The sequence below is a fragment of the Schistocerca serialis genome, unplaced genomic scaffold, assembly GCF_023864345.2.
Source record: "Schistocerca serialis cubense isolate TAMUIC-IGC-003099 unplaced genomic scaffold, iqSchSeri2.2 HiC_scaffold_729, whole genome shotgun sequence".
In the NCBI taxonomy this organism is placed as follows: Eukaryota; Metazoa; Arthropoda; class Insecta; order Orthoptera; family Acrididae; genus Schistocerca; species Schistocerca serialis.
Genome location: NW_026048331.1, coordinates 111,064 through 137,190, shown reverse-complemented (window position 1 = coordinate 137,190; position 26,127 = coordinate 111,064). Strand labels below are relative to the sequence as shown.

Genomic DNA, 26,127 nt, shown 5'->3' with positions numbered 1-26,127 from the left:
TTATAAAAACGTGACCGTTCGAATTTGTTGCTGTTGCCTGATGGGGCATATAAATTAACAAGGGTTACATCAAAAATTTTACAGCTCACTCCTCGACCGGAATCTAAAAACTCGATCTCCCCAACTGGAATGCCTTCCCGTAATAAAAGTGCGGTACCTGTACTTTCCTCAGGAGCAACGTTTGATATGGTTTGAAAACCAGAGATGAAGAGATTTAAAACAGTAACTTCCTGCAACAACACAATATCAGCGTCAGATTCGTATAGAAACTGCTGTAGGGCCGCAATTTTGAGATCAGATCGAATCTTATTTATGTTCAGGGAGACGAATTTGTACGCTTGTGCCATTATTACAGTGAGGTACGTAAAGGGTCACTAAACAACACTGGTCGCATTACAAGGGCATAGAGACTTCGGAATGGTCTGCATTGTCGGGAGGATCACGAACAGTCACTTGTGTGTCGTTGGGTTTGTTTTTCTTCCGTACTGCGTTGACGTTCGGTTGAACTTTGGTCCTACTACGTGCTCTGCTAGGGAACACATCGGCAGACGGAGGTGTGGGAGGGTCCTGAGTGACTTCGCAATCCATAACGTGCTGTGACGCCTCAATCATCTGATCTGCGGAAAGAACTGACTCAGAAGGTGGACAAGTTTGTTTGTTGTCACTAGCACGAACTTCGTGTTTGTTTGTAGACGGACTTTGACTTCCTTCAGTTTGTACACAAGTACTGCCTGCCTCGTTATGCTTATCGGAAGCACGCGCTTGTTGTGATTCGGCCTGTGGTGACGTCGCGACTTCAGGCGGCGGGCTCGGCTGTTGTGGTGCCAAAGCTGCCTGTACGTCACTCGGAATGACGTCAATAGCCGCAGCGTCGACAGCTGCGTGCGACGGTTCAGAAAAACTTGAGTCAGTAACCGTAACCGGCATCTCTTTTGGGACGTCGAGTTCTAATTCCTGGAGAGCCTCGTCCGGACTATCATCATCACACGTTCTTCGCCGTTTGTGGCTCAGCAGCTGCACGTCAGATTTGGAGGCAGGCGTATCTGTAACCGGTTTTGAAGGAAAGGGTGGAAAGTCGGCAACAGGCAAACCAGGCTCCGGGGGCAATATTTCACTATCACGAGGGCGGTCGATGTCCGTGATTGGTGCCTCCCTAACAAGATCAGCCAATGTCAACTTTTTACGCTGTTCCAAAGTACTTTTGAGAACAAATACACGTTTAGGGCAGTTCGTACGCAAGTGACCAGTTTCATTACAAATAAAGCATGTGCCTGGTTGCCCACTGTACGTGACATGAACTTTATACCCACAAACAATAAGATGGGAGGGGATATCTTGCTTGACGTGCATTTCGACTGACCGGACGCCACTAAAACACTGTAACCGATGTTGACTAGACCAACGTTCGTTACGGATTTGCTTGACCTCCCCATATTTCGTCAAAATCTCACGTAAATAACAGTTTTCAACTTCCGGCGGCAGGTTGTACACACGGACATTTTTGTATTCTACATCAGCATTGGATATGAGAACAGTACTCACCGAGGCGTCACGATGACGGAACTCAGCTCTGCTACCATGTTTTAACAGAATCCTCTCCAGTAACACAGGGTTTAGCAACTTGACGAAGAAACAGTAGAGATCTGTGTCGTAATAGGCAGTATGAACCTGGTCAGACGTAATACCAATGACATCCACTATGAAATCGTGAACTTCCATGGAACTCGGTTGAACATGACGTGTAGACTTGTCAAATTCGAAACACAGAGTACATTTCCTTGGGAACAACCTGGACGACATATCCACTTATTAAACGGTCGAGACCGCTAACACAAAACGTCACAAAACACTAAAAGTGAACTGACGGAAGCACAAGACAGCAAATCTAGCAAACAACGTAAACAAAGAAAGTAGTCACGGCTTGCACACGCTATTGCGGAGCGAAGGCACAACACGTGCGACCTGCACGGCGTCGCAAGCGGAACTACTTCCATAGTCAGCTGCTACGAAATAAAAGTATGCCCCAGGTGAGGCTCGAACTCACAACCCCGGCATTGCTCACGGCTACTGCCTTATAAGTACTGTGCGCTAACCAATTGCGCCACTGGGGCTACAGCAGAGTGCTTTCAGTTAGCGGTGTTCACTTTGATGCCAACCTGTTGTGGCTACAGACCCGTCATACGACCGTCACCTGCGGCCATACTGCGACTTTAGGACCTGTCTACGAATGCTTCATACGATTCTTGTTTTATATGCTACACTTACAAGCATGTCAACCGCTTGTCATCACCGAAAAAATGCAAAAAAACGGGCGCCTTGCATTCCGCTACCTGTCCGACAGCGACGGCAGATGTGTGGCAAGCTCTAAGCTGTGCAGGCGCTCCGTGGCCGAGCAGCTGGTGGAGAGATGCCTTCCTTGGCAGCTCCCTGCAGAGTGCGGAAGACCAGAGTGGCCGCGCCGCCGTTGTCAGTGGATGACATGCAATTGCCGAGCCACGGAGTACACGTTGCTTTGCGAACTTCACCCGCCCCGTGGTACAAAACGCTAGCAGCGGCCCTGTGGCGCAACGGATAACGCGTCTGACTACGGATCAGAAGATTCCAGGTTCGAATCCTGGCAGGGTCGGCGTTTTGTTAGTTGCGGGCGCGTAGCTAGGCAGTGCATTCGAATGTCTCCACCTTCGTGGAGTGCAATGTTAATCCTGAGCATCTCGCAGCTGCATCTCGAGACGATCGCGGTAAATATCGCTTCGTGCAAGCGTCAGCGTAGCGTCAGTCGAGCAAAGTCGAGACAAGTCAAGCTGGGAGATGCTACACAGTTAATTAAACGGTAGGCGACGCAGACAACGCTTTTCCAAGTGTCCCATGTCACGCACCGAAGAGCGGCCGCCTCTCCGCACAGCAGAGTGGCGCAGTGGAAGCGTGCTGGGCCCATACCCCAGAGGTCCGTGGATCGAAACCACGCTCTGCTAAAATTATTCCTTTTCTTGGGTGCTTCGTGCTCGATCATTAATCTTGGGGTGCGCTGATTCAGCGTCGACAGCAAACCCTGTGAGTTGTGAAACGACGACGTCGTGTGCAGAATACGAGAAACACTGCCTAAGACGCAGACTTTCTTACGATTTTTTAGCGATTACGTTCCTTGATCACAACGGTAATGCTTTTTCGGGCCACACGTGCAGCTTTCGCGATATAAAAATCGTCTGTCCCCGGCGGGGAATCGAACCCCGGTCTCCCGCGTGACAGGTGGGGATACTAACCACTATACTACCGAGGAACACGCAGTCGTTGTCTACAGTGCACGCACATTTATGGTTCTCGGGTACGTGATACATCTCAAATGTAGCGTCCCGATGCTTCCATAGTCAGCTGCTACGAAATAAAAGTATGCCCCAGGTGAGGCTCGAACTCACAACCCCGGCATTGCTCACGGCTACTGCCTTATAAGTACTGTGCGCTAACCAATTGCGCCACTGGGGCTACAGCAGAGTGCTTTCAGTTAGCGGTGTTCACTTTGATGCCAACCTGTTGTGGCTACAGACCCGTCATACGACCGTCACCTGCGGCCATACTGCGACTTTAGGACCTGTCTACGAATGCTTCATACGATTCTTGTTTTATATGCTACACTTACAAGCATGTCAACCGCTTGTCATCACCGAAAAAATGCAAAAAAACGGGCGCCTTGCATTCCGCTACCTGTCCGACAGCGACGGCAGATGTGTGGCAAGCTCTAAGCTGTGCAGGCGCTCCGTGGCCGAGCAGCTGGTGGAGAGATGCCTTCCTTGGCAGCTCCCTGCAGAGTGCGGAAGACCAGAGTGGCCGCGCCGCCGTTGTCAGTGGATGACATGCAATTGCCGAGCCACGGAGTACACGTTGCTTTGCGAAGTTCACCCGCCCCGTGGTACAAAACGCTAGCAGCGGCCCTGTGGCGCAACGGATAACGCGTCTGACTACGGATCAGAAGATTCCAGGTTCGAATCCTGGCAGGGTCGGCGTTTTGTTAGTTGCGGGCGCGTAGCTAGGCAGTGCATTCGAATGTCTCCACCTTCGTGGAGTGCAATGTTAATCCTGAGCATCTCGCAGCTGCATCTCGAGACGATCGCGGTAAATATCGCTTCGTGCAAGCGTCAGCGTAGCGTCAGTCGAGCAAAGTCGAGACAAGTCAAGCTGGGAGATGCTACACAGTTAATTAAACGGTAGGCGACGCAGACAACGCTTTTCCAAGTGTCCCATGTCACGCACCGAAGAGCGGCCGCCTCTCCGCACAGCAGAGTGGCGCAGTGGAAGCGTGCTGGGCCCATACCCCAGAGGTCCGTGGATCGAAACCACGCTCTGCTAAAATTATTCCTTTTCTTGGGTGCTTCGTGCTCGATCATTAATCTTGGGGTGCGCTGATTCAGCGTCGACAGCAAACCCTGTGAGTTGTGAAACGACGACGTCGTGTGCAGAATACGAGAAACACTGCCTAAGACGCAGACTTTCTTACGATTTTTTAGCGATTACGTTCCTTGATCACAACGGTAATGCTTTTTCGGGCCACACGTGCAGCTTTCGCGATATAAAAATCGTCTGTCCCCGGCGGGGAATCGAACCCCGGTCTCCCGCGTGACAGGTGGGGATACTAACCACTATACTACCGAGGAACACGCAGTCGTTGTCTACAGTGCACGCACATTTATGGTTCTCGGGTACGTGATACATCTCAAATGTAGCGTCCCGATGCTTCCATAGTCAGCTGCTACGAAATAAAAGTATGCCCCAGGTGAGGCTCGAACTCACAACCCCGGCATTGCTCACGGCTACTGCCTTATAAGTACTGTGCGCTAACCAATTGCGCCACTGGGGCTACAGCAGAGTGCTTTCAGTTAGCGGTGTTCACTTTGATGCCAACCTGTTGTGGCTACAGACCCGTCATACGACCGTCACCTGCGGCCATACTGCGACTTTAGGACCTGTCTACGAATGCTTCATACGATTCTTGTTTTATATGCTACACTTACAAGCATGTCAACCGCTTGTCATCACCGAAAAAATGCAAAAAAACGGGCGCCTTGCATTCCGCTACCTGTCCGACAGCGACGGCAGATGTGTGGCAAGCTCTAAGCTGTGCAGGCGCTCCGTGGCCGAGCAGCTGGTGGAGAGATGCCTTCCTTGGCAGCTCCCTGCAGAGTGCGGAAGACCAGAGTGGCCGCGCCGCCGTTGTCAGTGGATGACATGCAATTGCCGAGCCACGGAGTACACGTTGCTTTGCGAAGTTCACCCGCCCCGTGGTACAAAACGCTAGCAGCGGCCCTGTGGCGCAACGGATAACGCGTCTGACTACGGATCAGAAGATTCCAGGTTCGAATCCTGGCAGGGTCGGCGTTTTGTTAGTTGCGGGCGCGTAGCTAGGCAGTGCATTCGAATGTCTCCACCTTCGTGGAGTGCAATGTTAATCCTGAGCATCTCGCAGCTGCATCTCGAGACGATCGCGGTAAATATCGCTTCGTGCAAGCGTCAGCGTAGCGTCAGTCGAGCAAAGTCGAGACAAGTCAAGCTGGGAGATGCTACACAGTTAATTAAACGGTAGGCGACGCAGACAACGCTTTTCCAAGTGTCCCATGTCACGCACCGAAGAGCGGCCGCCTCTCCGCACAGCAGAGTGGCGCAGTGGAAGCGTGCTGGGCCCATACCCCAGAGGTCCGTGGATCGAAACCACGCTCTGCTAAAATTATTCCTTTTCTTGGGTGCTTCGTGCTCGATCATTAATCTTGGGGTGCGCTGATTCAGCGTCGACAGCAAACCCTGTGAGTTGTGAAACGACGACGTCGTGTGCAGAATACGAGAAACACTGCCTAAGACGCAGACTTTCTTACGATTTTTTAGCGATTACGTTCCTTGATCACAACGGTAATGCTTTTTCGGGCCACACGTGCAGCTTTCGCGATATAAAAATCGTCTGTCCCCGGCGGGGAATCGAACCCCGGTCTCCCGCGTGACAGGTGGGGATACTAACCACTATACTACCGAGGAACACGCAGTCGTTGTCTACAGTGCACGCACATTTATGGTTCTCGGGTACGTGATACATCTCAAATGTAGCGTCCCGATGCTTCCATAGTCAGCTGCTACGAAATAAAAGTATGCCCCAGGTGAGGCTCGAACTCACAACCCCGGCATTGCTCACGGCTACTGCCTTATAAGTACTGTGCGCTAACCAATTGCGCCACTGGGGCTACAGCAGAGTGCTTTCAGTTAGCGGTGTTCACTTTGATGCCAACCTGTTGTGGCTACAGACCCGTCATACGACCGTCACCTGCGGCCATACTGCGACTTTAGGACCTGTCTACGAATGCTTCATACGATTCTTGTTTTATATGCTACACTTACAAGCATGTCAACCGCTTGTCATCACCGAAAAAATGCAAAAAAACGGGCGCCTTGCATTCCGCTACCTGTCCGACAGCGACGGCAGATGTGTGGCAAGCTCTAAGCTGTGCAGGCGCTCCGTGGCCGAGCAGCTGGTGGAGAGATGCCTTCCTTGGCAGCTCCCTGCAGAGTGCGGAAGACCAGAGTGGCCGCGCCGCCGTTGTCAGTGGATGACATGCAATTGCCGAGCCACGGAGTACACGTTGCTTTGCGAAGTTCACCCGCCCCGTGGTACAAAACGCTAGCAGCGGCCCTGTGGCGCAACGGATAACGCGTCTGACTACGGATCAGAAGATTCCAGGTTCGAATCCTGGCAGGGTCGGCGTTTTGTTAGTTGCGGGCGCGTAGCTAGGCAGTGCATTCGAATGTCTCCACCTTCGTGGAGTGCAATGTTAATCCTGAGCATCTCGCAGCTGCATCTCGAGACGATCGCGGTAAATATCGCTTCGTGCAAGCGTCAGCGTAGCGTCAGTCGAGCAAAGTCGAGACAAGTCAAGCTGGGAGATGCTACACAGTTAATTAAACGGTAGGCGACGCAGACAACGCTTTTCCAAGTGTCCCATGTCACGCACCGAAGAGCGGCCGCCTCTCCGCACAGCAGAGTGGCGCAGTGGAAGCGTGCTGGGCCCATACCCCAGAGGTCCGTGGATCGAAACCACGCTCTGCTAAAATTATTCCTTTTCTTGGGTGCTTCGTGCTCGATCATTAATCTTGGGGTGCGCTGATTCAGCGTCGACAGCAAACCCTGTGAGTTGTGAAACGACGACGTCGTGTGCAGAATACGAGAAACACTGCCTAAGACGCAGACTTTCTTACGATTTTTTAGCGATTACGTTCCTTGATCACAACGGTAATGCTTTTTCGGGCCACACGTGCAGCTTTCGCGATATAAAAATCGTCTGTCCCCGGCGGGGAATCGAACCCCGGTCTCCCGCGTGACAGGTGGGGATACTAACCACTATACTACCGAGGAACACGCAGTCGTTGTCTACAGTGCACGCACATTTATGGTTCTCGGGTACGTGATACATCTCAAATGTAGCGTCCCGATGCTTCCATAGTCAGCTGCTACGAAATAAAAGTATGCCCCAGGTGAGGCTCGAACTCACAACCCCGGCATTGCTCACGGCTACTGCCTTATAAGTACTGTGCGCTAACCAATTGCGCCACTGGGGCTACAGCAGAGTGCTTTCAGTTAGCGGTGTTCACTTTGATGCCAACCTGTTGTGGCTACAGACCCGTCATACGACCGTCACCTGCGGCCATACTGCGACTTTAGGACCTGTCTACGAATGCTTCATACGATTCTTGTTTTATATGCTACACTTACAAGCATGTCAACCGCTTGTCATCACCGAAAAAATGCAAAAAAACGGGCGCCTTGCATTCCGCTACCTGTCCGACAGCGACGGCAGATGTGTGGCAAGCTCTAAGCTGTGCAGGCGCTCCGTGGCCGAGCAGCTGGTGGAGAGATGCCTTCCTTGGCAGCTCCCTGCAGAGTGCGGAAGACCAGAGTGGCCGCGCCGCCGTTGTCAGTGGATGACATGCAATTGCCGAGCCACGGAGTACACGTTGCTTTGCGAAGTTCACCCGCCCCGTGGTACAAAACGCTAGCAGCGGCCCTGTGGCGCAACGGATAACGCGTCTGACTACGGATCAGAAGATTCCAGGTTCGAATCCTGGCAGGGTCGGCGTTTTGTTAGTTGCGGGCGCGTAGCTAGGCAGTGCATTCGAATGTCTCCACCTTCGTGGAGTGCAATGTTAATCCTGAGCATCTCGCAGCTGCATCTCGAGACGATCGCGGTAAATATCGCTTCGTGCAAGCGTCAGCGTAGCGTCAGTCGAGCAAAGTCGAGACAAGTCAAGCTGGGAGATGCTACACAGTTAATTAAACGGTAGGCGACGCAGACAACGCTTTTCCAAGTGTCCCATGTCACGCACCGAAGAGCGGCCGCCTCTCCGCACAGCAGAGTGGCGCAGTGGAAGCGTGCTGGGCCCATACCCCAGAGGTCCGTGGATCGAAACCACGCTCTGCTAAAATTATTCCTTTTCTTGGGTGCTTCGTGCTCGATCATTAATCTTGGGGTGCGCTGATTCAGCGTCGACAGCAAACCCTGTGAGTTGTGAAACGACGACGTCGTGTGCAGAATACGAGAAACACTGCCTAAGACGCAGACTTTCTTACGATTTTTTAGCGATTACGTTCCTTGATCACAACGGTAATGCTTTTTCGGGCCACACGTGCAGCTTTCGCGATATAAAAATCGTCTGTCCCCGGCGGGGAATCGAACCCCGGTCTCCCGCGTGACAGGTGGGGATACTAACCACTATACTACCGAGTCGTTGTCTACAGTGCACGCACATTTATGGTTCTCGGGTACGTGATACATCTCAAATGTAGCGTCCCGATGCTTCCATAGTCAGCTGCTACGAAATAAAAGTATGCCCCAGGTGAGGCTCGAACTCACAACCCCGGCATTGCTCACGGCTACTGCCTTATAAGTACTGTGCGCTAACCAATTGCGCCACTGGGGCTACAGCAGAGTGCTTTCAGTTAGCGGTGTTCACTTTGATGCCAACCTGTTGTGGCTACAGACCCGTCATACGACCGTCACCTGCGGCCATACTGCGACTTTAGGACCTGTCTACGAATGCTTCATACGATTCTTGTTTTATATGCTACACTTACAAGCATGTCAACCGCTTGTCATCACCGAAAAAATGCAAAAAAACGGGCGCCTTGCATTCCGCTACCTGTCCGACAGCGACGGCAGATGTGTGGCAAGCTCTAAGCTGTGCAGGCGCTCCGTGGCCGAGCAGCTGGTGGAGAGATGCCTTCCTTGGCAGCTCCCTGCAGAGTGCGGAAGACCAGAGTGGCCGCGCCGCCGTTGTCAGTGGATGACATGCAATTGCCGAGCCACGGAGTACACGTTGCTTTGCGAAGTTCACCCGCCCCGTGGTACAAAACGCTAGCAGCGGCCCTGTGGCGCAACGGATAACGCGTCTGACTACGGATCAGAAGATTCCAGGTTCGAATCCTGGCAGGGTCGGCGTTTTGTTAGTTGCGGGCGCGTAGCTAGGCAGTGCATTCGAATGTCTCCACCTTCGTGGAGTGCAATGTTAATCCTGAGCATCTCGCAGCTGCATCTCGAGACGATCGCGGTAAATATCGCTTCGTGCAAGCGTCAGCGTAGCGTCAGTCGAGCAAAGTCGAGACAAGTCAAGCTGGGAGATGCTACACAGTTAATTAAACGGTAGGCGACGCAGACAACGCTTTTCCAAGTGTCCCATGTCACGCACCGAAGAGCGGCCGCCTCTCCGCACAGCAGAGTGGCGCAGTGGAAGCGTGCTGGGCCCATACCCCAGAGGTCCGTGGATCGAAACCACGCTCTGCTAAAATTATTCCTTTTCTTGGGTGCTTCGTGCTCGATCATTAATCTTGGGGTGCGCTGATTCAGCGTCGACAGCAAACCCTGTGAGTTGTGAAACGACGACGTCGTGTGCAGAATACGAGAAACACTGCCTAAGACGCAGACTTTCTTACGATTTTTTAGCGATTACGTTCCTTGATCACAACGGTAATGCTTTTTCGGGCCACACGTGCAGCTTTCGCGATATAAAAATCGTCTGTCCCCGGCGGGGAATCGAACCCCGGTCTCCCGCGTGACAGGTGGGGATACTAACCACTATACTACCGAGGAACACGCAGTCGTTGTCTACAGTGCACGCACATTTATGGTTCTCGGGTACGTGATACATCTCAAATGTAGCGTCCCGATGCTTCCATAGTCAGCTGCTACGAAATAAAAGTATGCCCCAGGTGAGGCTCGAACTCACAACCCCGGCATTGCTCACGGCTACTGCCTTATAAGTACCGTGCGCTAACCAATTGCGCCACTGGGGCTACAGCAGAGTGCTTACAGTTAGCGGTATTCACTTTGATGCCAACCTGTTGTGGCTACAGACCCGTCATACGACCGTCACCTGCGGCCATACTGCGACTTTAGCACCTGTCTACGAATGCTTCATACGATTCTTGTTTTATATGCTACACTTACAAGCATGTCAACCGCTTGTCATCACCGAAAAAATGCAAAAAAACGGGCGCCTTGCATTCCGCTACCTGTCCAACAGCGACGGCAGATGTGTGGCAACCTCTAAGCTGTGCAGGCGCTCCGTGGCCGAGCAGCTGGTGGAGAGATGCCTTCCTTGGCAGCTCCCTGCAGAGTGCGGAAGACCAGAGTGGCCGCGCCGCCGTTGTCAGTGGATGACATGAAATTGCCGAGCCACGGAGTACACGTTGCTTTGCGATCTTCACCCGCCCCGTGGTACAAAGCGCTAGCAGCGGCCCTGTGGCGCAACGGATAACGCGTCTGACTACGGATCAGAAGATTCCAGGTTCGAATCCTGGCAGGGTCGGCATTTTGTTAGTTGCGGGCGCGTAGCTAGGCAGTGCATTCGAATGTCTCCACCTTCGTGGAGTGCAATGTTAATCCTGAGCATCTCGCAGCTGCATCTCGAGACGATCGCGGTAAATATCGCTTCGTGCAAGCGTCAGCGTAGCGTCAGTCGAGCAAAGTCGAGACAAGTCAAGCTGGGAGATGCTACACAGTTAATTAAACGGTAGGCGACGCAGACAACGCTTTTCCAAGTGTCCCATGTCACGCACCGAAGAGCGCGCGCCTCTCCGCACGGCAGAGTGGCGCAGTGGAAGCGTGCTGGGCCCATAACCCAGAGGTCCGTGGATCGAAACCACGCTCTGCTAAAATTATTCTTTTTCTTGGGTGCTTCGTGCTCGATCATTAATCTTGGGGTGCGCTGATTCAGCGTCGACAGCAAACCCTGTGAGTTGTGAAACGACGACGTCGTGTGCAGAATACGAGAAACACTTCCTAAGACGCAGACTTTCTTACGATTTTTTAGCGATTACGTTCCTTGATCACAACGGTAATGCTTTTTCGGGCCACACGTGCAGCTTTCGCGATATAAAAATCGTCTCTCCCCAGCGGGGAATCGAACCCCGGTCTCCCGCGTGACAGGCGGGGATACTAACCACTATACTACCGAGGAACACGCAGTCGTTGTCTACAGTGCACGCACATTTATGGTTCTCGGGTACGTGATACATCTCAAATGTAGCGTCCCGATGCTTCCATAGTCAGCTGCTACGAAATAAAAGTATGCCCCAGGTGAGGCTCGAACTCACAACCCCGGCATTGCTCACGGCTACTGCCTTATAAGTACCGTGCGCTAACCAACTGCGCCACTGGGGCTACAGCAGAGGGCTTACAGTTAGCGGTATTCACTTTGATGCCAACCTGTTGTGGCTACAGACCCGTCATACGACCGTCACCTGCGGCCATACTGCGACTTTAGCACCTGTCTACGAATGCTTCATACGATTCTTGTTTTATATGCTACACTTACAAGCATGTCAACCGCTTGTCATCACCGAAAAAATGCAAAAAAACGGGCGCCTTGCATTCCGCTACCTGTCCAACAGCGACGGCAGATGTGTGGCAAGCTCTAAGCTGTGCAGGCGCTCCGTGGCCGAGCAGCTGGTGGAGAGATGCCTTCCTTGGCAGCTCCCTGCAGAGTGCGGAAGACCAGAGTGGCCGCGCCGCCGTTGTCAGTGGATGACATGAAATTGCCGAGCCACGGAGTACACGTTGCTTTGCGATCTTCACCCGCCCCGTGGTACAAAGCGCTAGCAGCGGCCCTGTGGCGCAACGGATAACGCGTCTGACTACGGATCAGAAGATTCCAGGTTCGAATCCTGGCAGGGTCGGCATTTTGTTAGTTGCGGGCGCGTAGCTAGGCAGTGCATTCGAATGTCTCCACCTTCGTGGAGTGCAATGTTAATCCTGAGCATCTCGCAGCTGCATCTCGAGACGATCGCGGTAAATATCGCTTCGTGCAAGCGTCAGCGTAGCGTCAGTCGAGCAAAGTCGAGACAAGTCAAGCTGGGAGATGCTACACAGTTAATTAAACGGTAGGCGACGCAGACAACGCTTTTCCAAGTGTCCCATGTCACGCACCGAAGAGCGCGCGCCTCTCCGCACGGCAGAGTGGCGCAGTGGAAGCGTGCTGGGCCCATAACCCAGAGGTCCGTGGATCGAAACCACGCTCTGCTAAAATTATTCTTTTTCTTGGGTGCTTCGTGCTCGATCATTAATCTTGGGGTGCGCTGATTCAGCGTCGACAGCAAACCCTGTGAGTTGTGAAACGACGACGTCGTGTGCAGAATACGAGAAACACTTCCTAAGACGCAGACTTTCTTACGATTTTTTAGCGATTACGTTCCTTGATCACAACGGTAATGCTTTTTCGGGCCACACGTGCAGCTTTCGCGATATAAAAATCGTCTCTCCCCGGCGGGGAATCGAACCCCGGTCTCCCGCGTGACAGGCGGGGATACTAACCACTATACTACCGAGGAACACGCAGTCGTTGTCTACAGTGCACGCACATTTATGGTTCTCGGGTACGTGATACATCTCAAATGTAGCGTCCCGATGCTTCCATAGTCAGCTGCTACGAAATAAAAGTATGCCCCAGGTGAGGCTCGAACTCACAACCCCGGCATTGCTCACGGCTACTGCCTTATAAGTACCGTGCGCTAACCAATTGCGCCACTGGGGCTACAGCAGAGGGCTTACAGTTAGCGGTATTCACTTTGATGCCAACCTGTTGTGGCTACAGACCCGTCATACGACCGTCACCTGCGGCCATACTGCGACTTTAGCACCTGTCTACGAATGCTTCATACGATTCTTGTTTTATATGCTACACTTACAAGCATGTCAACCGCTTGTCATCACCGAAAAAATGCAAAAAAACGGGCGCCTTGCATTCCGCTACCTGTCCAACAGCGACGGCAGATGTGTGGCAAGCTCTAAGCTGTGCAGGCGCTCCGTGGCCGAGCAGCTGGTGGAGAGATGCCTTCCTTGGCAGCTCCCTGCAGAGTGCGGAAGACCAGAGTGGCCGCGCCGCCGTTGTCAGTGGATGACATGAAATTGCCGAGCCACGGAGTACACGTTGCTTTGCGATCTTCACCCGCCCCGTGGTACAAAGCGCTAGCAGCGGCCCTGTGGCGCAACGGATAACGCGTCTGACTACGGATCAGAAGATTCCAGGTTCGAATCCTGGCAGGGTCGGCATTTTGTTAGTTGCGGGCGCGTAGCTAGGCAGTGCATTCGAATGTCTCCACCTTCGTGGAGTGCAATGTTAATCCTGAGCATCTCGCAGCTGCATCTCGAGACGATCGCGGTAAATATCGCTTCGTGCAAGCGTCAGCGTAGCGTCAGTCGAGCAAAGTCGAGACAAGTCAAGCTGGGAGATGCTACACAGTTAATTAAACGGTAGGCGACGCAGACAACGCTTTTCCAAGTGTCCCATGTCACGCACCGAAGAGCGCGCGCCTCTCCGCACGGCAGAGTGGCGCAGTGGAAGCGTGCTGGGCCCATAACCCAGAGGTCCGTGGATCGAAACCACGCTCTGCTAAAATTATTCTTTTTCTTGGGTGCTTCGTGCTCGATCATTAATCTTGGGGTGCGCTGATTCAGCGTCGACAGCAAACCCTGTGAGTTGTGAAACGACGACGTCGTGTGCAGAATACGAGAAACACTTCCTAAGACGCAGACTTTCTTACGATTTTTTAGCGATTACGTTCCTTGATCACAACGGTAATGCTTTTTCGGGCCACACGTGCAGCTTTCGCGATATAAAAATCGTCTCTCCCCGGCGGGGAATCGAACCCCGGTCTCCCGCGTGACAGGCGGGGATACTAACCACTATACTACCGAGGAACACGCAGTCGTTGTCTACAGTGCACGCACATTTATGGTTCTCGGGTACGTGATACATCTCAAATGTAGCGTCCCGATGCTTCCATAGTCAGCTGCTACGAAATAAAAGTATGCCCCAGGTGAGGCTCGAACTCACAACCCCGGCATTGCTCACGGCTACTGCCTTATAAGTACCGTGCGCTAACCAATTGCGCCACTGGGGCTACAGCAGAGGGCTTACAGTTAGCGGTATTCACTTTGATGCCAACCTGTTGTGGCTACAGACCCGTCATACGACCGTCACCTGCGGCCATACTGCGACTTTAGCACCTGTCTACGAATGCTTCATACGATTCTTGTTTTATATGCTACACTTACAAGCATGTCAACCGCTTGTCATCACCGAAAAAATGCAAAAAAACGGGCGCCTTGCATTCCGCTACCTGTCCAACAGCGACGGCAGATGTGTGGCAAGCTCTAAGCTGTGCAGGCGCTCCGTGGCCGAGCAGCTGGTGGAGAGATGCCTTCCTTGGCAGCTCCCTGCAGAGTGCGGAAGACCAGAGTGGCCGCGCCGCCGTTGTCAGTGGATGACATGAAATTGCCGAGCCACGGAGTACACGTTGCTTTGCGATCTTCACCCGCCCCGTGGTACAAAGCGCTAGCAGCGGCCCTGTGGCGCAACGGATAACGCGTCTGACTACGGATCAGAAGATTCCAGGTTCGAATCCTGGCAGGGTCGGCATTTTGTTAGTTGCGGGCGCGTAGCTAGGCAGTGCATTCGAATGTCTCCACCTTCGTGGAGTGCAATGTTAATCCTGAGCATCTCGCAGCTGCATCTCGAGACGATCGCGGTAAATATCGCTTCGTGCAAGCGTCAGCGTAGCGTCAGTCGAGCAAAGTCGAGACAAGTCAAGCTGGGAGATGCTACACAGTTAATTAAACGGTAGGCGACGCAGACAACGCTTTTCCAAGTGTCCCATGTCACGCACCGAAGAGCGCGCGCCTCTCCGCACGGCAGAGTGGCGCAGTGGAAGCGTGCTGGGCCCATAACCCAGAGGTCCGTGGATCGAAACCACGCTCTGCTAAAATTATTCTTTTTCTTGGGTGCTTCGTGCTCGATCATTAATCTTGGGGTGCGCTGATTCAGCGTCGACAGCAAACCCTGTGAGTTGTGAAACGACGACGTCGTGTGCAGAATACGAGAAACACTTCCTAAGACGCAGACTTTCTTACGATTTTTTAGCGATTACGTTCCTTGATCACAACGGTAATGCTTTTTCGGGCCACACGTGCAGCTTTCGCGATATAAAAATCGTCTCTCCCCGGCGGGGAATCGAACCCCGGTCTCCCGCGTGACAGGCGGGGATACTAACCACTATACTACCGAGGAACACGCAGTCGTTGTCTACAGTGCACGCACATTTATGGTTCTCGGGTACGTGATACATCTCAAATGTAGCGTCCCGATGCTTCCATAGTCAGCTGCTACGAAATAAAAGTATGCCCCAGGTGAGGCTCGAACTCACAACCCCGGCATTGCTCACGGCTACTGCCTTATAAGTACCGTGCGCTAACCAATTGCGCCACTGGGGCTACAGCAGAGGGCTTACAGTTAGCGGTATTCACTTTGATGCCAACCTGTTGTGGCTACAGACCCGTCATACGACCGTCACCTGCGGCCATACTGCGACTTTAGCACCTGTCTACGAATGCTTCATACGATTCTTGTTTTATATGCTACACTTACAAGCATGTCAACCGCTTGTCATCACCGAAAAAATGCAAAAAAACGGGCGCCTTGCATTCCGCTACCTGTCCAACAGCGACGGCAGATGTGTGGCAAGCTCTAAGCTGTGCAGGCGCTCCGTGGCCGAGCAGCTGGTGGAGAGATGCCTTCCTTGGCAGCTCCCTGCAGAGTGCGGAAGACCAGAGTGGCCGCGCCGCCGTTGTCAGTGGATGACATGAAATTGCCGAGCCACGGAGTACACGTTGCTTTGCGATCTTCACCCGCCCCGTGGTACAAAGCGCTAGCAGCGGCCCTGTGGCGCAACGGATAACGCGTCTGACTACGGATCAGAAGATTCCAGGTTCGAATCCTGGCAGGGTCGGCATTTTGTTAGTTGCGGGCGCGTAGCTAGGCAGTGCATTCGAATGTCTCCACCTTCGTGGAGTGCAATGTTAATCCTGAGCATCTCGCAGCTGCATCTCGAGACGATCGCGGTAAATATCGCTTCGTGCAAGCGTCAGCGTAGCGTCAGTCGAGCAAAGTCGAGACAAGTCAAGCTGGGAGATGCTACACAGTTAATTAAACGGTAGGCGACGCAGACAACGCTTTTCCAAGTGTCCCATGTCACGCACCGAAGAGCGCGCGCCTCTCCGCACGGCAGAGTGGCGCAGTGGAAGCGTGCTGGGCCCATAACCCAGAGGTCCGTGGATCGAAACCACGCTCTGCTAAAATTATTCTTTTTCTTGGGTGCTTCGTGCTCGATCATTAATCTTGGGGTGCGCTGATTCAGCGTCGACAGCAAACCCTGTGAGTTGTGAAACGACGACGTCGTGTGCAGAATACGAGAAACACTTCCTAAGACGCAGACTTTCTTACGATTTTTTAGCGATTACGTTCCTTGATCACAACGGTAATGCTTTTTCGGGCCACACGTGCAGCTTTCGCGATATAAAAATCGTCTCTCCCCGGCGGGGAATCGAACCCCGGTCTCCCGCGTGACAGGCGGGGATACTAACCACTATACTACCGAGGAACACGCAGTCGTTGTCTACAGTGCACGCACATTTATGGTTCTCGGGTACGTGATACATCTCAAATGTAGCGTCCCGATGCTTCCATAGTCAGCTGCTACGAAATAAAAGTATGCCCCAGGTGAGGCTCGAACTCACAACCCCGGCATTGCTCACGGCTACTGCCTTATAAGTACCGTGCGCTAACCAACTGCGCCACTGGGGCTACAGCAGAGGGCTTACAGTTAGCGGTATTCACTTTGATGCCAACCTGTTGTGGCTACAGACCCGTCATACGACCGTCACCTGCGGCCATACTGCGACTTTAGCACCTGTCTACGAATGCTTCATACGATTCTTGTTTTATATGCTACACTTACAAGCATGTCAACCGCTTGTCATCACCGAAAAAATGCAAAAAAACGGGCGCCTTGCATTCCGCTACCTGTCCAACAGCGACGGCAGATGTGTGGCAAGCTCTAAGCTGTGCAGGCGCTCCGTGGCCGAGCAGCTGGTGGAGAGATGCCTTCCTTGGCAGCTCCCTGCAGAGTGCGGAAGACCAGAGTGGCCGCGCCGCCGTTGTCAGTGGATGACATGAAATTGCCGAGCCACGGAGTACACGTTGCTTTGCGATCTTCACCCGCCCCGTGGTACAAAGCGCTAGCAGCGGCCCTGTGGCGCAACGGATAACGCGTCTGACTACGGATCAGAAGATTCCAGGTTCGAATCCTGGCAGGGTCGGCATTTTGTTAGTTGCGGGCGCGTAGCTAGGCAGTGCATTCGAATGTCTCCACCTTCGTGGAGTGCAATGTTAATCCTGAGCATCTCGCAGCTGCATCTCGAGACGATCGCGGTAAATATCGCTTCGTGCAAGCGTCAGCGTAGCGTCAGTCGAGCAAAGTCGAGACAAGTCAAGCTGGGAGATGCTACACAGTTAATTAAACGGTAGGCGACGCAGACAACGCTTTTCCAAGTGTCCCATGTCACGCACCGAAGAGCGCGCGCCTCTCCGCACGGCAGAGTGGCGCAGTGGAAGCGTGCTGGGCCCATAACCCAGAGGTCCGTGGATCGAAACCACGCTCTGCTAAAATTATTCTTTTTCTTGGGTGCTTCGTGCTCGATCATTAATCTTGGGGTGCGCTGATTCAGCGTCGACAGCAAACCCTGTGAGTTGTGAAACGACGACGTCGTGTGCAGAATACGAGAAACACTTCCTAAGACGCAGACTTTCTTACGATTTTTTAGCGATTACGTTCCTTGATCACAACGGTAATGCTTTTTCGGGCCACACGTGCAGCTTTCGCGATATAAAAATCGTCTCTCCCCGGCGGGGAATCGAACCCCGGTCTCCCGCGTGACAGGCGGGGATACTAACCACTATACTACCGAGGAACACGCAGTCGTTGTCTACAGTGCACGCACATTTATGGTTCTCGGGTACGTGATACATCTCAAATGTAGCGTCCCGATGCTTCCATAGTCAGCTGCTACGAAATAAAAGTATGCCCCAGGTGAGGCTCGAACTCACAACCCCGGCATTGCTCACGGCTACTGCCTTATAAGTACCGTGCGCTAACCAATTGCGCCACTGGGGCTACAGCAGAGGGCTTACAGTTAGCGGTATTCACTTTGATGCCAACCTGTTGTGGCTACAGACCCGTCATACGACCGTCACCTGCGGCCATACTGCGACTTTAGCACCTGTCTACGAATGCTTCATACGATTCTTGTTTTATATGCTACACTTACAAGCATGTCAACCGCTTGTCATCACCGAAAAAATGCAAAAAAACGGGCGCCTTGCATTCCGCTACCTGTCCAACAGCGACGGCAGATGTGTGGCAAGCTCTAAGCTGTGCAGGCGCTCCGTGGCCGAGCAGCTGGTGGAGAGATGCCTTCCTTGGCAGCTCCCTGCAGAGTGCGGAAGACCAGAGTGGCCGCGCCGCCGTTGTCAGTGGATGACATGAAATTGCCGAGCCACGGAGTACACGTTGCTTTGCGATCTTCACCCGCCCCGTGGTACAAAGCGCTAGCAGCGGCCCTGTGGCGCAACGGATAACGCGTCTGACTACGGATCAGAAGATTCCAGGTTCGAATCCTGGCAGGGTCGGCATTTTGTTAGTTGCGGGCGCGTAGCTAGGCAGTGCATTCGAATGTCTCCACCTTCGTGGAGTGCAATGTTAATCCTGAGCATCTCGCAGCTGCATCTCGAGACGATCGCGGTAAATATCGCTTCGTGCAAGCGTCAGCGTAGCGTCAGTCGAGCAAAGTCGAGACAAGTCAAGCTGGGAGATGCTACACAGTTAATTAAACGGTAGGCGACGCAGACAACGCTTTTCCAAGTGTCCCATGTCACGCACCGAAGAGCGCGCGCCTCTCCGCACGGCAGAGTGGCGCAGTGGAAGCGTGCTGGGCCCATAACCCAGAGGTCCGTGGATCGAAACCACGCTCTGCTAAAATTATTCTTTTTCTTGGGTGCTTCGTGCTCGATCATTAATCTTGGGGTGCGCTGATTCAGCGTCGACAGCAAACCCTGTGAGTTGTGAAACGACGACGTCGTGTGCAGAATACGAGAAACACTTCCTAAGACGCAGACTTTCTTACGATTTTTTAGCGATTACGTTCCTTGATCACAACGGTAATGCTTTTTCGGGCCACACGTGCAGCTTTCGCGATATAAAAATCGTCTCTCCCCGGCGGGGAATCGAACCCCGGTCTCCCGCGTGACAGGCGGGGATACTAACCACTATACTACCGAGGAACACGCAGTCGTTGTCTACAGTGCACGCACATTTATGGTTCTCGGGTACGTGATACATCTCAAATGTAGCGTCCCGATGCTTCCATAGTCAGCTGCTACGAAATAAAAGTATGCCCCAGGTGAGGCTCGAACTCACAACCCCGGCATTGCTCACGGCTACTGCCTTATAAGTACCGTGCGCTAACCAATTGCGCCACTGGGGCTACAGCAGAGGGCTTACAGTTAGCGGTATTCACTTTGATGCCAACCTGTTGTGGCTACAGACCCGTCATACGACCGTCACCTGCGGCCATACTGCGACTTTAGCACCTGTCTACGAATGCTTCATACGATTCTTGTTTTATATGCTACACTTACAAGCATGTCAACCGCTTGTCATCACCGAAAAAATGCAAAAAAACGGGCGCCTTGCATTCCGCTACCTGTCCAACAGCGACGGCAGATGTGTGGCAAGCTCTAAGCTGTGCAGGCGCTCCGTGGCCGAGCAGCTGGTGGAGAGATGCCTTCCTTGGCAGCTCCCTGCAGAGTGCGGAAGACCAGAGTGGCCGCGCCGCCGTTGTCAGTGGATGACATGAAATTGCCGAGCCACGGAGTACACGTTGCTTTGCGATCTTCACCCGCCCCGTGGTACAAAGCGCTAGCAGCGGCCCTGTGGCGCAACGGATAACGCGTCTGACTACGGATCAGAAGATTCCAGGTTCGAATCCTGGCAGGGTCGGCATTTTGTTAGTTGCGGGCGCGTAGCTAGGCAGTGCATTCGAATGTCTCCACCTTCGTGGAGTGCAATGTTAATCCTGAGCATCTCGCAGCTGCATCTCGAGACGATCGCGGTAAATATCGCTTCGTGCAAGCGTCAGCGTAGCGTCAGTCGAGCAAAGTCGAGACAAGTCAAGCTGGGAGATGCTACACAGTTAATTAAACGGTAGGCGACGCAGACAACGCTTTTCCAAGTGTCCCATGTCACGCACCGAAGAGCGCGCGCCTCTCCGCACGGCAGAGTGGCGCAGTGGAAGCGTGCTGGGCCCATAACCCAGAGGTCCGTGGATCGAAACCACGCTCTGCTAAAATTATTCTTTTTCTTGGGTGCTTCGTGCTCGATCATTAATCTTGGGGTGCGCTGATTCAGCGTCGACAGCAAACCCTGTGAGTTGTGAAACGACGACGTCGTGTGCAGAATACGAGAAACACTTCCTAAGACGCAGACTTTCTTACGATTTTTTAGCGATTACGTTCCTTGATCACAACGGTAATGCTTTTTCGGGCCACACGTGCAGCTTTCGCGATATAAAAATCGTCTCTCCCCGGCGGGGAATCGAACCCCGGTCTCCCGCGTGACAGGCGGGGATACTAACCACTATACTACCGAGGAACACGCAGTCGTTGTCTACAGTGCACGCACATTTATGGTTCTCGGGTACGTGATACATCTCAAATGTAGCGTCCCGATGCTTCCATAGTCAGCTGCTACGAAATAAAAGTATGCCCCAGGTGAGGCTCGAACTCACAACCCCGGCATTGCTCACGGCTACTGCCTTATAAGTACCGTGCGCTAACCAATTGCGCCACTGGGGCTACAGCAGAGGGCTTACAGTTAGCGGTATTCACTTTGATGCCAACCTGTTGTGGCTACAGACCCGTCATACGACCGTCACCTGCGGCCATACTGCGACTTTAGCACCTGTCTACGAATGCTTCATACGATTCTTGTTTTATATGCTACACTTACAAGCATGTCAACCGCTTGTCATCACCGAAAAAATGCAAAAAAACGGGCGCCTTGCATTCCGCTACCTGTCCAACAGCGACGGCAGATGTGTGGCAAGCTCTAAGCTGTGCAGGCGCTCCGTGGCCGAGCAGCTGGTGGAGAGATGCCTTCCTTGGCAGCTCCCTGCAGAGTGCGGAAGACCAGAGTGGCCGCGCCGCCGTTGTCAGTGGATGACATGAAATTGCCGAGCCACGGAGTACACGTTGCTTTGCGATCTTCACCCGCCCCGTGGTACAAAGCGCTAGCAGCGGCCCTGTGGCGCAACGGATAACGCGTCTGACTACGGATCAGAAGATTCCAGGTTCGAATCCTGGCAGGGTCGGCATTTTGTTAGTTGCGGGCGCGTAGCTAGGCAGTGCATTCGAATGTCTCCACCTTCGTGGAGTGCAATGTTAATCCTGAGCATCTCGCAGCTGCATCTCGAGACGATCGCGGTAAATATCGCTTCGTGCAAGCGTCAGCGTAGCGTCAGTCGAGCAAAGTCGAGACAAGTCAAGCTGGGAGATGCTACACAGTTAATTAAACGGTAGGCGACGCAGACAACGCTTTTCCAAGTGTCCCATGTCACGCACCGAAGAGCGCGCGCCTCTCCGCACGGCAGAGTGGCGCAGTGGAAGCGTGCTGGGCCCATAACCCAGAGGTCCGTGGATCGAAACCACGCTCTGCTAAAATTATTCTTTTTCTTGGGTGCTTCGTGCTCGATCATTAATCTTGGGGTGCGCTGATTCAGCGTCGACAGCAAACCCTGTGAGTTGTGAAACGACGACGTCGTGTGCAGAATACGAGAAACACTTCCTAAGACGCAGACTTTCTTACGATTTTTTAGCGATTACGTTCCTTGATCACAACGGTAATGCTTTTTCGGGCCACACGTGCAGCTTTCGCGATATAAAAATCGTCTCTCCCCGGCGGGGAATCGAACCCCGGTCTCCCGCGTGACAGGCGGGGATACTAACCACTATACTACCGAGGAACACGCAGTCGTTGTCTACAGTGCACGCACATTTATGGTTCTCGGGTACGTGATACATCTCAAATGTAGCGTCCCGATGCTTCCATAGTCAGCTGCTACGAAATAAAAGTATGCCCCAGGTGAGGCTCGAACTCACAACCCCGGCATTGCTCACGGCTACTGCCTTATAAGTACCGTGCGCTAACCAACTGCGCCACTGGGGCTACAGCAGAGTGCTTTCAGTTAGCGGTGTTCACTTTGATGCCAACCTGTTGTGGCTACAGACCCGTCATACGACCGTCACCTGCGGCCATACTGCGACTTTAGCACCTGTCTACGAATGCTTCATACGATTCTTGTTTTATATGCTACACTTACAAGCATGTCAACCGCTTGTCATCACCGAAAAAATGCAAAAAAACGGGCGCCTTGCATTCCGCTACCTGTCCAACAGCGACGGCAGATGTGTGGCAAGCTCTAAGCTGTGCAGGCGCTCCGTGGCCGAGCAGCTGGTGGAGAGATGCCTTCCTTGGCAGCTCCCTGCAGAGTGCGGAAGACCAGAGTGGCCGCGCCGCCGTTGTCAGTGGATGACATGAAATTGCCGAGCCACGGAGTACACGTTGCTTTGCGATCTTCACCCGCCCCGTGGTACAAAGCGCTAGCAGCGGCCCTGTGGCGCAACGGATAACGCGTCTGACTACGGATCAGAAGATTCCAGGTTCGAATCCTGGCAGGGTCGGCATTTTGTTAGTTGCGGGCGCGTAGCTAGGCAGTGCATTCGAATGTCTCCACCTTCGTGGAGTGCAATGTTAATCCTGAGCATCTCGCAGCTGCATCTCGAGACGATCGCGGTAAATATCGCTTCGTGCAAGCGTCAGCGTAGCGTCAGTCGAGCAAAGTCGAGACAAGTCAAGCTGGGAGATGCTACACAGTTAATTAAACGGTAGGCGACGCAGACAACGCTTTTCCAAGTGTCCCATGTCACGCACCGAAGAGCGCGCGCCTCTCCGCACGGCAGAGTGGCGCAGTGGAAGCGTGCTGGGCCCATAACCCAGAGGTCCGTGGATCGAAACCACGCTCTGCTAAAATTATTCTTTTTCTTGGGTGCTTCGTGCTCGATCATTAATCTTGGGGTGCGCTGATTCAGCGTCGACAGCAAACCCTGTGAGTTGTGAAACGACGACGTCGTGTGCAGAATACGAGAAACACTTCCTAAGACGCAGACTTTCTTACGATTTTTTAGCGATTACGTTCCTTGATCACAACGGTAATGCTTTTTCGGGCCACACGTGCAGCTTTCGCGATATAAAAATCGTCTCTCCCCGGCGGGGAATCGAACCCCGGTCTCCCGCGTGACAGGCGGGGATACTAACCACTATACTACCGAGGAACACGCAGTCGTTGTCTACAGTGCACGCACATTTATGGTTCTCGGGTACGTGATACATCTCAAATGTAGCGTCCCGATGCTTCCATAGTCAGCTGCTACGAAATAAAAGTATGCCCCAGGTGAGGCTCGAACTCACAACCCCGGCATTGCTCACGGCTACTGCCTTATAAGTACCGTGCGCTAACCAATTGCGCCACTGGGGCTACAGCAGAGGGCTTACAGTTAGCGGTATTCACTTTGATGCCAACCTGTTGTGGCTACAGACCCGTCATACGACCGTCACCTGCGGCCATACTGCGACTTTAGCACCTGTCTACGAATGCTTCATACGATTCTTGTTTTATATGCTACACTTACAAGCATGTCAACCGCTTGTCATCACCGAAAAAATGCAAAAAAACGGGCGCCTTGCATTCCGCTACCTGTCCAACAGCGACGGCAGATGTGTGGCAAGCTCTAAGCTGTGCAGGCGCTCCGTGGCCGAGCAGCTGGTGGAGAGATGCCTTCCTTGGCAGCTCCCTGCAGAGTGCGGAAGACCAGAGTGGCCGCGCCGCCGTTGTCAGTGGATGACATGAAATTGCCGAGCCACGGAGTACACGTTGCTTTGCGATCTTCACCCGCCCCGTGGTACAAAGCGCTAGCAGCGGCCCTGTGGCGCAACGGATAACGCGTCTGACTACGGATCAGAAGATTCCAGGTTCGAATCCTGGCAGGGTCGGCATTTTGTTAGTTGCGGGCGCGTAGCTAGGCAGTGCATTCGAATGTCTCCACCTTCGTGGAGTGCAATGTTAATCCTGAGCATCTCGCAGCTGCATCTCGAGACGATCGCGGTAAATATCGCTTCGTGCAAGCGTCAGCGTAGCGTCAGTCGAGCAAAGTCGAGACAAGTCAAGCTGGGAGATGCTACACAGTTAATTAAACGGTAGGCGACGCAGACAACGCTTTTCCAAGTGTCCCATGTCACGCACCGAAGAGCGCGCGCCTCTCCGCACGGCAGAGTGGCGCAGTGGAAGCGTGCTGGGCCCATAACCCAGAGGTCCGTGGATCGAAACCACGCTCTGCTAAAATTATTCTTTTTCTTGGGTGCTTCGTGCTCGATCATTAATCTTGGGGTGCGCTGATTCAGCGTCGACAGCAAACCCTGTGAGTTGTGAAACGACGACGTCGTGTGCAGAATACGAGAAACACTTCCTAAGACGCAGACTTTCTTACGATTTTTTAGCGATTACGTTCCTTGATCACAACGGTAATGCTTTTTCGGGCCACACGTGCAGCTTTCGCGATATAAAAATCGTCTCTCCCCGGCGGGGAATCGAACCCCGGTCTCCCGCGTGACAGGCGGGGATACTAACCACTATACTACCGAGGAACACGCAGTCGTTGTCTACAGTGCACGCACATTTATGGTTCTCGGGTACGTGATACATCTCAAATGTAGCGTCCCGATGCTTCCATAGTCAGCTGCTACGAAATAAAAGTATGCCCCAGGTGAGGCTCGAACTCACAACCCCGGCATTGCTCACGGCTACTGCCTTATAAGTACCGTGCGCTAACCAATTGCGCCACTGGGGCTACAGCAGAGGGCTTACAGTTAGCGGTATTCACTTTGATGCCAACCTGTTGTGGCTACAGACCCGTCATACGACCGTCACCTGCGGCCATACTGCGACTTTAGCACCTGTCTACGAATGCTTCATACGATTCTTGTTTTATATGCTACACTTACAAGCATGTCAACCGCTTGTCATCACCGAAAAAATGCAAAAAAACGGGCGCCTTGCATTCCGCTACCTGTCCAACAGCGACGGCAGATGTGTGGCAAGCTCTAAGCTGTGCAGGCGCTCCGTGGCCGAGCAGCTGGTGGAGAGATGCCTTCCTTGGCAGCTCCCTGCAGAGTGCGGAAGACCAGAGTGGCCGCGCCGCCGTTGTCAGTGGATGACATGAAATTGCCGAGCCACGGAGTACACGTTGCTTTGCGATCTTCACCCGCCCCGTGGTACAAAGCGCTAGCAGCGGCCCTGTGGCGCAACGGATAACGCGTCTGACTACGGATCAGAAGATTCCAGGTTCGAATCCTGGCAGGGTCGGCATTTTGTTAGTTGCGGGCGCGTAGCTAGGCAGTGCATTCGAATGTCTCCACCTTCGTGGAGTGCAATGTTAATCCTGAGCATCTCGCAGCTGCATCTCGAGACGATCGCGGTAAATATCGCTTCGTGCAAGCGTCAGCGTAGCGTCAGTCGAGCAAAGTCGAGACAAGTCAAGCTGGGAGATGCTACACAGTTAATTAAACGGTAGGCGACGCAGACAACGCTTTTCCAAGTGTCC

The 26,127-nt window shown here is 53.1% G+C and overlaps 69 non-coding genes across 69 annotated transcripts; 35 read left to right on the top strand and 34 right to left on the bottom strand.

The window, feature by feature from the left end:
- Positions 1-2,019: 2,019 nt before the first annotated feature.
- Positions 2,020-2,111, bottom strand: Trnai-uau (transfer RNA isoleucine (anticodon UAU)). Its single transcript is given in 2 exon segments — positions 2,020-2,055; positions 2,074-2,111. It is a non-coding gene; the product is annotated as a tRNA-Ile (tRNA).
- A 442-nt stretch (positions 2,112-2,553) lies between these two features.
- On the top strand, positions 2,554-2,626 carry Trnar-acg (transfer RNA arginine (anticodon ACG)). Its single transcript has one exon. It is a non-coding gene; the product is annotated as a tRNA-Arg (tRNA).
- A 274-nt stretch (positions 2,627-2,900) lies between these two features.
- Positions 2,901-2,972, top strand: Trnam-cau (transfer RNA methionine (anticodon CAU)). The gene has a single exon. It is a non-coding gene; the product is annotated as a tRNA-Met (tRNA).
- A 233-nt stretch (positions 2,973-3,205) lies between these two features.
- On the bottom strand, positions 3,206-3,277 carry Trnad-guc (transfer RNA aspartic acid (anticodon GUC)). The gene has a single exon. It is a non-coding gene; the product is annotated as a tRNA-Asp (tRNA).
- A 111-nt stretch (positions 3,278-3,388) lies between these two features.
- Trnai-uau (transfer RNA isoleucine (anticodon UAU)) lies at positions 3,389-3,480 on the bottom strand. Its single transcript is given in 2 exon segments — positions 3,389-3,424; positions 3,443-3,480. It is a non-coding gene; the product is annotated as a tRNA-Ile (tRNA).
- A 442-nt stretch (positions 3,481-3,922) lies between these two features.
- Trnar-acg (transfer RNA arginine (anticodon ACG)) lies at positions 3,923-3,995 on the top strand. Its single transcript has one exon. It is a non-coding gene; the product is annotated as a tRNA-Arg (tRNA).
- Positions 3,996-4,269: 274 nt separating this feature from the next.
- Trnam-cau (transfer RNA methionine (anticodon CAU)) lies at positions 4,270-4,341 on the top strand. The gene has a single exon. It is a non-coding gene; the product is annotated as a tRNA-Met (tRNA).
- A 233-nt stretch (positions 4,342-4,574) lies between these two features.
- On the bottom strand, positions 4,575-4,646 carry Trnad-guc (transfer RNA aspartic acid (anticodon GUC)). The gene has a single exon. It is a non-coding gene; the product is annotated as a tRNA-Asp (tRNA).
- A 111-nt stretch (positions 4,647-4,757) lies between these two features.
- Positions 4,758-4,849, bottom strand: Trnai-uau (transfer RNA isoleucine (anticodon UAU)). The gene is given in 2 exon segments: positions 4,758-4,793; positions 4,812-4,849. It is a non-coding gene; the product is annotated as a tRNA-Ile (tRNA).
- Positions 4,850-5,291: 442 nt separating this feature from the next.
- Positions 5,292-5,364, top strand: Trnar-acg (transfer RNA arginine (anticodon ACG)). The gene has a single exon. It is a non-coding gene; the product is annotated as a tRNA-Arg (tRNA).
- Positions 5,365-5,638: 274 nt separating this feature from the next.
- Positions 5,639-5,710, top strand: Trnam-cau (transfer RNA methionine (anticodon CAU)). The gene has a single exon. It is a non-coding gene; the product is annotated as a tRNA-Met (tRNA).
- Positions 5,711-5,943: 233 nt separating this feature from the next.
- On the bottom strand, positions 5,944-6,015 carry Trnad-guc (transfer RNA aspartic acid (anticodon GUC)). Its single transcript has one exon. It is a non-coding gene; the product is annotated as a tRNA-Asp (tRNA).
- A 111-nt stretch (positions 6,016-6,126) lies between these two features.
- On the bottom strand, positions 6,127-6,218 carry Trnai-uau (transfer RNA isoleucine (anticodon UAU)). Its single transcript is given in 2 exon segments — positions 6,127-6,162; positions 6,181-6,218. It is a non-coding gene; the product is annotated as a tRNA-Ile (tRNA).
- A 442-nt stretch (positions 6,219-6,660) lies between these two features.
- On the top strand, positions 6,661-6,733 carry Trnar-acg (transfer RNA arginine (anticodon ACG)). The gene has a single exon. It is a non-coding gene; the product is annotated as a tRNA-Arg (tRNA).
- Positions 6,734-7,007: 274 nt separating this feature from the next.
- Positions 7,008-7,079, top strand: Trnam-cau (transfer RNA methionine (anticodon CAU)). Its single transcript has one exon. It is a non-coding gene; the product is annotated as a tRNA-Met (tRNA).
- Positions 7,080-7,312: 233 nt separating this feature from the next.
- On the bottom strand, positions 7,313-7,384 carry Trnad-guc (transfer RNA aspartic acid (anticodon GUC)). The gene has a single exon. It is a non-coding gene; the product is annotated as a tRNA-Asp (tRNA).
- Positions 7,385-7,495: 111 nt separating this feature from the next.
- On the bottom strand, positions 7,496-7,587 carry Trnai-uau (transfer RNA isoleucine (anticodon UAU)). Its single transcript is given in 2 exon segments — positions 7,496-7,531; positions 7,550-7,587. It is a non-coding gene; the product is annotated as a tRNA-Ile (tRNA).
- Positions 7,588-8,029: 442 nt separating this feature from the next.
- Trnar-acg (transfer RNA arginine (anticodon ACG)) lies at positions 8,030-8,102 on the top strand. The gene has a single exon. It is a non-coding gene; the product is annotated as a tRNA-Arg (tRNA).
- A 274-nt stretch (positions 8,103-8,376) lies between these two features.
- Trnam-cau (transfer RNA methionine (anticodon CAU)) lies at positions 8,377-8,448 on the top strand. The gene has a single exon. It is a non-coding gene; the product is annotated as a tRNA-Met (tRNA).
- Positions 8,449-8,854: 406 nt separating this feature from the next.
- Trnai-uau (transfer RNA isoleucine (anticodon UAU)) lies at positions 8,855-8,946 on the bottom strand. The gene is given in 2 exon segments: positions 8,855-8,890; positions 8,909-8,946. It is a non-coding gene; the product is annotated as a tRNA-Ile (tRNA).
- Positions 8,947-9,388: 442 nt separating this feature from the next.
- On the top strand, positions 9,389-9,461 carry Trnar-acg (transfer RNA arginine (anticodon ACG)). Its single transcript has one exon. It is a non-coding gene; the product is annotated as a tRNA-Arg (tRNA).
- A 274-nt stretch (positions 9,462-9,735) lies between these two features.
- On the top strand, positions 9,736-9,807 carry Trnam-cau (transfer RNA methionine (anticodon CAU)). The gene has a single exon. It is a non-coding gene; the product is annotated as a tRNA-Met (tRNA).
- A 233-nt stretch (positions 9,808-10,040) lies between these two features.
- On the bottom strand, positions 10,041-10,112 carry Trnad-guc (transfer RNA aspartic acid (anticodon GUC)). The gene has a single exon. It is a non-coding gene; the product is annotated as a tRNA-Asp (tRNA).
- Positions 10,113-10,223: 111 nt separating this feature from the next.
- On the bottom strand, positions 10,224-10,315 carry Trnai-uau (transfer RNA isoleucine (anticodon UAU)). Its single transcript is given in 2 exon segments — positions 10,224-10,259; positions 10,278-10,315. It is a non-coding gene; the product is annotated as a tRNA-Ile (tRNA).
- Positions 10,316-10,757: 442 nt separating this feature from the next.
- On the top strand, positions 10,758-10,830 carry Trnar-acg (transfer RNA arginine (anticodon ACG)). The gene has a single exon. It is a non-coding gene; the product is annotated as a tRNA-Arg (tRNA).
- Positions 10,831-11,104: 274 nt separating this feature from the next.
- Positions 11,105-11,176, top strand: Trnam-cau (transfer RNA methionine (anticodon CAU)). The gene has a single exon. It is a non-coding gene; the product is annotated as a tRNA-Met (tRNA).
- A 233-nt stretch (positions 11,177-11,409) lies between these two features.
- Trnad-guc (transfer RNA aspartic acid (anticodon GUC)) lies at positions 11,410-11,481 on the bottom strand. Its single transcript has one exon. It is a non-coding gene; the product is annotated as a tRNA-Asp (tRNA).
- A 111-nt stretch (positions 11,482-11,592) lies between these two features.
- On the bottom strand, positions 11,593-11,684 carry Trnai-uau (transfer RNA isoleucine (anticodon UAU)). Its single transcript is given in 2 exon segments — positions 11,593-11,628; positions 11,647-11,684. It is a non-coding gene; the product is annotated as a tRNA-Ile (tRNA).
- Positions 11,685-12,126: 442 nt separating this feature from the next.
- On the top strand, positions 12,127-12,199 carry Trnar-acg (transfer RNA arginine (anticodon ACG)). The gene has a single exon. It is a non-coding gene; the product is annotated as a tRNA-Arg (tRNA).
- Positions 12,200-12,473: 274 nt separating this feature from the next.
- On the top strand, positions 12,474-12,545 carry Trnam-cau (transfer RNA methionine (anticodon CAU)). The gene has a single exon. It is a non-coding gene; the product is annotated as a tRNA-Met (tRNA).
- Positions 12,546-12,778: 233 nt separating this feature from the next.
- Positions 12,779-12,850, bottom strand: Trnad-guc (transfer RNA aspartic acid (anticodon GUC)). The gene has a single exon. It is a non-coding gene; the product is annotated as a tRNA-Asp (tRNA).
- Positions 12,851-12,961: 111 nt separating this feature from the next.
- Positions 12,962-13,053, bottom strand: Trnai-uau (transfer RNA isoleucine (anticodon UAU)). Its single transcript is given in 2 exon segments — positions 12,962-12,997; positions 13,016-13,053. It is a non-coding gene; the product is annotated as a tRNA-Ile (tRNA).
- Positions 13,054-13,495: 442 nt separating this feature from the next.
- On the top strand, positions 13,496-13,568 carry Trnar-acg (transfer RNA arginine (anticodon ACG)). Its single transcript has one exon. It is a non-coding gene; the product is annotated as a tRNA-Arg (tRNA).
- A 274-nt stretch (positions 13,569-13,842) lies between these two features.
- On the top strand, positions 13,843-13,914 carry Trnam-cau (transfer RNA methionine (anticodon CAU)). Its single transcript has one exon. It is a non-coding gene; the product is annotated as a tRNA-Met (tRNA).
- Positions 13,915-14,147: 233 nt separating this feature from the next.
- Positions 14,148-14,219, bottom strand: Trnad-guc (transfer RNA aspartic acid (anticodon GUC)). Its single transcript has one exon. It is a non-coding gene; the product is annotated as a tRNA-Asp (tRNA).
- A 111-nt stretch (positions 14,220-14,330) lies between these two features.
- On the bottom strand, positions 14,331-14,422 carry Trnai-uau (transfer RNA isoleucine (anticodon UAU)). Its single transcript is given in 2 exon segments — positions 14,331-14,366; positions 14,385-14,422. It is a non-coding gene; the product is annotated as a tRNA-Ile (tRNA).
- Positions 14,423-14,864: 442 nt separating this feature from the next.
- Positions 14,865-14,937, top strand: Trnar-acg (transfer RNA arginine (anticodon ACG)). Its single transcript has one exon. It is a non-coding gene; the product is annotated as a tRNA-Arg (tRNA).
- A 274-nt stretch (positions 14,938-15,211) lies between these two features.
- On the top strand, positions 15,212-15,283 carry Trnam-cau (transfer RNA methionine (anticodon CAU)). Its single transcript has one exon. It is a non-coding gene; the product is annotated as a tRNA-Met (tRNA).
- A 233-nt stretch (positions 15,284-15,516) lies between these two features.
- On the bottom strand, positions 15,517-15,588 carry Trnad-guc (transfer RNA aspartic acid (anticodon GUC)). The gene has a single exon. It is a non-coding gene; the product is annotated as a tRNA-Asp (tRNA).
- Positions 15,589-15,699: 111 nt separating this feature from the next.
- Trnai-uau (transfer RNA isoleucine (anticodon UAU)) lies at positions 15,700-15,791 on the bottom strand. Its single transcript is given in 2 exon segments — positions 15,700-15,735; positions 15,754-15,791. It is a non-coding gene; the product is annotated as a tRNA-Ile (tRNA).
- Positions 15,792-16,233: 442 nt separating this feature from the next.
- Positions 16,234-16,306, top strand: Trnar-acg (transfer RNA arginine (anticodon ACG)). The gene has a single exon. It is a non-coding gene; the product is annotated as a tRNA-Arg (tRNA).
- A 274-nt stretch (positions 16,307-16,580) lies between these two features.
- On the top strand, positions 16,581-16,652 carry Trnam-cau (transfer RNA methionine (anticodon CAU)). Its single transcript has one exon. It is a non-coding gene; the product is annotated as a tRNA-Met (tRNA).
- A 233-nt stretch (positions 16,653-16,885) lies between these two features.
- On the bottom strand, positions 16,886-16,957 carry Trnad-guc (transfer RNA aspartic acid (anticodon GUC)). The gene has a single exon. It is a non-coding gene; the product is annotated as a tRNA-Asp (tRNA).
- A 111-nt stretch (positions 16,958-17,068) lies between these two features.
- Positions 17,069-17,160, bottom strand: Trnai-uau (transfer RNA isoleucine (anticodon UAU)). The gene is given in 2 exon segments: positions 17,069-17,104; positions 17,123-17,160. It is a non-coding gene; the product is annotated as a tRNA-Ile (tRNA).
- Positions 17,161-17,602: 442 nt separating this feature from the next.
- On the top strand, positions 17,603-17,675 carry Trnar-acg (transfer RNA arginine (anticodon ACG)). The gene has a single exon. It is a non-coding gene; the product is annotated as a tRNA-Arg (tRNA).
- A 274-nt stretch (positions 17,676-17,949) lies between these two features.
- Trnam-cau (transfer RNA methionine (anticodon CAU)) lies at positions 17,950-18,021 on the top strand. The gene has a single exon. It is a non-coding gene; the product is annotated as a tRNA-Met (tRNA).
- A 233-nt stretch (positions 18,022-18,254) lies between these two features.
- Trnad-guc (transfer RNA aspartic acid (anticodon GUC)) lies at positions 18,255-18,326 on the bottom strand. The gene has a single exon. It is a non-coding gene; the product is annotated as a tRNA-Asp (tRNA).
- A 111-nt stretch (positions 18,327-18,437) lies between these two features.
- On the bottom strand, positions 18,438-18,529 carry Trnai-uau (transfer RNA isoleucine (anticodon UAU)). The gene is given in 2 exon segments: positions 18,438-18,473; positions 18,492-18,529. It is a non-coding gene; the product is annotated as a tRNA-Ile (tRNA).
- A 442-nt stretch (positions 18,530-18,971) lies between these two features.
- Positions 18,972-19,044, top strand: Trnar-acg (transfer RNA arginine (anticodon ACG)). The gene has a single exon. It is a non-coding gene; the product is annotated as a tRNA-Arg (tRNA).
- A 274-nt stretch (positions 19,045-19,318) lies between these two features.
- Positions 19,319-19,390, top strand: Trnam-cau (transfer RNA methionine (anticodon CAU)). The gene has a single exon. It is a non-coding gene; the product is annotated as a tRNA-Met (tRNA).
- Positions 19,391-19,623: 233 nt separating this feature from the next.
- Trnad-guc (transfer RNA aspartic acid (anticodon GUC)) lies at positions 19,624-19,695 on the bottom strand. Its single transcript has one exon. It is a non-coding gene; the product is annotated as a tRNA-Asp (tRNA).
- A 111-nt stretch (positions 19,696-19,806) lies between these two features.
- Positions 19,807-19,898, bottom strand: Trnai-uau (transfer RNA isoleucine (anticodon UAU)). The gene is given in 2 exon segments: positions 19,807-19,842; positions 19,861-19,898. It is a non-coding gene; the product is annotated as a tRNA-Ile (tRNA).
- A 442-nt stretch (positions 19,899-20,340) lies between these two features.
- On the top strand, positions 20,341-20,413 carry Trnar-acg (transfer RNA arginine (anticodon ACG)). Its single transcript has one exon. It is a non-coding gene; the product is annotated as a tRNA-Arg (tRNA).
- Positions 20,414-20,687: 274 nt separating this feature from the next.
- Trnam-cau (transfer RNA methionine (anticodon CAU)) lies at positions 20,688-20,759 on the top strand. The gene has a single exon. It is a non-coding gene; the product is annotated as a tRNA-Met (tRNA).
- Positions 20,760-20,992: 233 nt separating this feature from the next.
- Trnad-guc (transfer RNA aspartic acid (anticodon GUC)) lies at positions 20,993-21,064 on the bottom strand. The gene has a single exon. It is a non-coding gene; the product is annotated as a tRNA-Asp (tRNA).
- Positions 21,065-21,175: 111 nt separating this feature from the next.
- Trnai-uau (transfer RNA isoleucine (anticodon UAU)) lies at positions 21,176-21,267 on the bottom strand. The gene is given in 2 exon segments: positions 21,176-21,211; positions 21,230-21,267. It is a non-coding gene; the product is annotated as a tRNA-Ile (tRNA).
- Positions 21,268-21,709: 442 nt separating this feature from the next.
- On the top strand, positions 21,710-21,782 carry Trnar-acg (transfer RNA arginine (anticodon ACG)). Its single transcript has one exon. It is a non-coding gene; the product is annotated as a tRNA-Arg (tRNA).
- A 274-nt stretch (positions 21,783-22,056) lies between these two features.
- Trnam-cau (transfer RNA methionine (anticodon CAU)) lies at positions 22,057-22,128 on the top strand. Its single transcript has one exon. It is a non-coding gene; the product is annotated as a tRNA-Met (tRNA).
- A 233-nt stretch (positions 22,129-22,361) lies between these two features.
- On the bottom strand, positions 22,362-22,433 carry Trnad-guc (transfer RNA aspartic acid (anticodon GUC)). The gene has a single exon. It is a non-coding gene; the product is annotated as a tRNA-Asp (tRNA).
- Positions 22,434-22,544: 111 nt separating this feature from the next.
- Positions 22,545-22,636, bottom strand: Trnai-uau (transfer RNA isoleucine (anticodon UAU)). The gene is given in 2 exon segments: positions 22,545-22,580; positions 22,599-22,636. It is a non-coding gene; the product is annotated as a tRNA-Ile (tRNA).
- Positions 22,637-23,078: 442 nt separating this feature from the next.
- Trnar-acg (transfer RNA arginine (anticodon ACG)) lies at positions 23,079-23,151 on the top strand. The gene has a single exon. It is a non-coding gene; the product is annotated as a tRNA-Arg (tRNA).
- A 274-nt stretch (positions 23,152-23,425) lies between these two features.
- Trnam-cau (transfer RNA methionine (anticodon CAU)) lies at positions 23,426-23,497 on the top strand. The gene has a single exon. It is a non-coding gene; the product is annotated as a tRNA-Met (tRNA).
- Positions 23,498-23,730: 233 nt separating this feature from the next.
- Positions 23,731-23,802, bottom strand: Trnad-guc (transfer RNA aspartic acid (anticodon GUC)). Its single transcript has one exon. It is a non-coding gene; the product is annotated as a tRNA-Asp (tRNA).
- Positions 23,803-23,913: 111 nt separating this feature from the next.
- On the bottom strand, positions 23,914-24,005 carry Trnai-uau (transfer RNA isoleucine (anticodon UAU)). The gene is given in 2 exon segments: positions 23,914-23,949; positions 23,968-24,005. It is a non-coding gene; the product is annotated as a tRNA-Ile (tRNA).
- Positions 24,006-24,447: 442 nt separating this feature from the next.
- Trnar-acg (transfer RNA arginine (anticodon ACG)) lies at positions 24,448-24,520 on the top strand. The gene has a single exon. It is a non-coding gene; the product is annotated as a tRNA-Arg (tRNA).
- A 274-nt stretch (positions 24,521-24,794) lies between these two features.
- Positions 24,795-24,866, top strand: Trnam-cau (transfer RNA methionine (anticodon CAU)). The gene has a single exon. It is a non-coding gene; the product is annotated as a tRNA-Met (tRNA).
- A 233-nt stretch (positions 24,867-25,099) lies between these two features.
- Trnad-guc (transfer RNA aspartic acid (anticodon GUC)) lies at positions 25,100-25,171 on the bottom strand. The gene has a single exon. It is a non-coding gene; the product is annotated as a tRNA-Asp (tRNA).
- A 111-nt stretch (positions 25,172-25,282) lies between these two features.
- On the bottom strand, positions 25,283-25,374 carry Trnai-uau (transfer RNA isoleucine (anticodon UAU)). Its single transcript is given in 2 exon segments — positions 25,283-25,318; positions 25,337-25,374. It is a non-coding gene; the product is annotated as a tRNA-Ile (tRNA).
- A 442-nt stretch (positions 25,375-25,816) lies between these two features.
- On the top strand, positions 25,817-25,889 carry Trnar-acg (transfer RNA arginine (anticodon ACG)). The gene has a single exon. It is a non-coding gene; the product is annotated as a tRNA-Arg (tRNA).
- Positions 25,890-26,127: the final 238 nt, after the last annotated feature.